Raw genomic sequence first — 3,699 nt, 5'->3', positions numbered from 1 at the left:
CGGCGGCGGCGGCGGCGGATGAGCCGACGGCTAGTCCGGCGAAAGAGGATGCCGGTGCTTCTTGTGGTTTTAGGTTGAGCTGGATGTGGAGGGGGAAAATGGGCTGTTTTTGTTGTTGTGGGGAGTTTGTTCTGCCTGCATCTCTGTTTAGTGTGGGAAAAAATAGAGAAAATATTTTGATGAATTTGTGAGATTGGTTGTGAGGTGAAGGATTGTGAGTTTTTTTTTTTTATTTCTAGTTTTTTATCCTATTGATTATTTCCATCACCAGATTTTGTTTGGTTGCTTCATTTATATGTGATATTTTGTAGTTTTTTTTTTAGTTTAATTTTGATAGTTGTTTGCCGGTGAGATCAAAAAATAGAGGAAAAGGGGAAATTCAAAACATGTCATGCCCTAATTTCTGTTACTAAATCAATTTGATTTTACTTTTGATGATTGTGGGATAGCAGCTTAGATGGCCCTCCTTATGGGTAACCAGTGCTATGTGATATGAATGGTGGTATTTTTTGTGCTGTTGGTTTGATGCATAGGGAAACATTTCTTTGTTTACTTCTTACAGGAGTGCTCATCCACAATAAACTTCTTCCTCAATGTATTGAAAGATAAGCTGATGCTCTTACTTGATGTGGTTAAACGAGCTGCTCAATTAAAATTTTGTTCCTGTGAACATTTGTGGCATTGTGAAATTATGAAGAAGTTTTTAGATTAAAAATTGTTATATATGTGGTGGTCAATATAGGATGAAGTTTTTAGATGGTTGGACGATCTATGGTTCATGTTTCTCTTTTGGATTGCTATGGTTCCACCCCTCATTGTGAGACTTGGAATGGTGGGAGGTTCACAAAATTATTACAAAGAATACAAATTAACCTCAACTTCTACTTCTCCGCAGTCCAATACATAGCAGAATAAGCTGGAAACTTTTGTTAGCTTTTATACCTCAATATCGATGACTAAACATTACAGGAAAGGATGCGGACAAGGAAACTGCAACTGCAAAAGTAATCCATCTGCTCAATTGATTGCATATGTTTGGCAAACAAAGAGCAATCATCATTCATAGACAAAATACTAAACAATAAACTGTGAAATGTATAAGCTAACTTTGACAAACTTCAAGCTTCATCATGGATATGACATCTTGTTGCTTTCAAACTGTTAACATGTAATCGTTAGCAGGTTAAGGAGAAATGATTATATGCTTTGAAATCCAGGTGCTAAAAACATACCTCCGCCAGCATGAGCAATCTTCACAATCTTGTTTTCACAGTTTTGCTTATTTTGCTAGCATGAAAAAATTACAATGAGCAATCTTCACAATCTTGTTTTCACAGTTTTGCTAGCATGAAAAAATTACAACTTCTGCATGACAGATCGTCTATTGAACTTTAAAAAATATGCAAATAAGCTATTTTCCAAACGCACAAACCAAACAACTAAACAGCTTATCCAAAATAGGGGCAGAATGTTCATTAATCCAGAATCAGTTGTTTTCGAAACACACAAACTAAACAGCTTGCCAGATTATCGGGATAAGCTGTTTATCAACAGATTATCAGGATAAGCTGAATAAGCTGCAGCTGCCCCAAACAAACCCTAAGTTTACATACATACCACACAATTCTTATATATTTACATATTTGGCGCCTAAACTTTGATATTTACATATATATCATTTAAATCTTTTAACATCACATCAAAAAATACCACTATAAAAGTGAAATGAACATTTTTCATGCATAGACATATGACGTCAAAGTGTTATAAATGTAAATATCGAACTTGTGTTACAAGCGTAAATACATAAAAAATGTGTCGTACGTAATTCCCTAATTATTTTAGTATTCTCTGAAGCTGGTAGCAAGATAAGAGTAAAGCATAGCAAAATGATGCAAGAATGTTTGATATGTTTTATATATGGTTGAAAAAGGAACCAACTCTAGAAAAAAAAATGCCATTGGCTGAAGAAGGAAAGAGAAAGATATCAGTGATTTTTCATCCTTTTAAACATTAAGGGGCTTATTGTTAACCTGTTTTATGCAGGATTTAGCCAGTTTTACGCCCAAACAGTAAGAAAAACTCTATAAATCTTGAGCTCCCATAAACCTCAAAATGATGCCGATTCACCATAAAACCGGGATTTATTAAATCCTGCGGTTCGGCGGATTTAACGAGAATTACTAAAACTGTAAGAAGTCTCGTGCGTAACATCTCTGTCCCATTCCATATCCTGTTCACAGAACTTTCCTTTTTCTTCACCATTGTAGCTCAAAAGCCCGTCCCTTGCACTCCTCTCATTTTCAGCTAGGGTTTTCCATCACTACACTTGTAAATCTGAAGTTCTATGTGCCCTTCATTTCGCAAAAAGATTCCTCCCATATTCCGTTGCACTCTGCTTGTCTTTATTCTTCACTTTTTGGCAGATTGCTAATGAAAATCTAAATAGAATGTTTGCATCATTTTATTGGCCTCTTCATCCTTAAAACGCATAATCAGTGAAATGCAATTATGCCTTGCGCAATGCTTCCTTTATAATTTTATTTCTGAAGCTTTTGTTTATGCATATGTCTTTGCATATGCAATTCTTTTATAATATTTTAGTTTCTTTATATCATGTGCCAGTCTTTAAGAAATGCATCATTTTATTTCATTTAAGCGAGCACAAAAAAACATGATAAGATGCATGTTTTTCTTTTATTTAACTATTTGCGGCGAAGCAGGCATGTTTTCTAAGCTGCTGGAGTGAAGTGTGACAAGAGACTCAACTTCGAAATTTATTAGTAGTAAGGATTTTTACTTGTGTAGTTCTCTAACCATGTGTGGACTCAGCATCATGCCTTTAAAATTTTTACAACAATTTTTCGAGTTCAATATGTTATGAAATGATTTACAATTTGGATCGAGTAAATATAAGAACTGTCATTTGGAATGATGGATATCTTTTGTTGCTTGAATAAAATAGATATTCTTGAACCATATTGAATATTCTGCTTTTTGAAGTCCTCCATCTCCTCTTTTTTGAATCCAACTCTTCCTCATTCCTTGTGATGATATGCTTGTTAAGTTATTGATTTTCTCATCTAAAACAATATAAGCACTTCTTACTTTCACTTATTACATTTGTGTATCCATTTTGGCAAAATGGTGCTATTTGGTGATAATTTTTATTGACTTGGAGGTCATATGGCTTAATAGATTGAGACAGGAGTGGAAATATGAAAAAATATATTACTTTACAGTGCTCATTTGTAAACCTTAATTATTGAAGGTGATTGCTAAAAAAACCTATAAGCATATTCAAATTTTAATCCATAGCCGTCATTTATTTTAGAAATTACCATAATTTGAAGTGTACTTGAGCCTGAACTTACATTCATTTATTTTAATTTCAAAAATCTAATTGTAATTGACCATATTACACAAACAAGATAGCATGGCATGCTATAATGAAATGTTATTTGTGTTAAAGAAAAGAATGTTAAGTTTAAAATGCAATAGCATTTAGAATGATTGAGTTGAATTTGATTGTTGTAGAGTGATTACTAAAGACAAGTTTTGGAAAATAAGCCTACCTAGTTTTAGCATATATTCAACGGGGAATGTTGTAATGAACTAATGATGCCATGTCGGCAGCTAAAAGGGAGGGGGAAGTTAAAAAAGATTTGGTGGGTGATTTGTTCAAAAGTTGTCCATAAA

At 33.8% G+C, this 3,699-nt stretch overlaps 1 protein-coding gene and 1 long non-coding RNA gene across 3 annotated transcripts in view; both read right to left on the bottom strand.

The window, feature by feature from the left end:
* The window catches only part of LOC110024641 (L-2-hydroxyglutarate dehydrogenase, mitochondrial), a 33,124-nt gene that overhangs the window by 1,075 nt on the left and 28,350 nt on the right, over window positions 1-3,699 (bottom strand). The gene's annotated exons all lie outside the window — the stretch shown is intronic.
* On the bottom strand, window positions 1,004-1,308 carry LOC110024642. The gene is made up of 2 exons (XR_002294026.1): window positions 1,233-1,308; window positions 1,004-1,158 (listed from the first exon to the last, which is right to left on the bottom strand). It is a non-coding gene; the product is annotated as an uncharacterized LOC110024642 (long non-coding RNA).

This window comes from Phalaenopsis equestris, unplaced genomic scaffold (assembly GCF_001263595.1).
Source record: "Phalaenopsis equestris unplaced genomic scaffold, ASM126359v1 Scaffold000264, whole genome shotgun sequence".
NCBI classification, from domain to species: Eukaryota; Viridiplantae; Streptophyta; class Magnoliopsida; order Asparagales; family Orchidaceae; genus Phalaenopsis; species Phalaenopsis equestris.
Note: the sequence above shows the minus strand (reverse complement) of the source record. Positions and strands in the feature narration are given on the sequence as shown.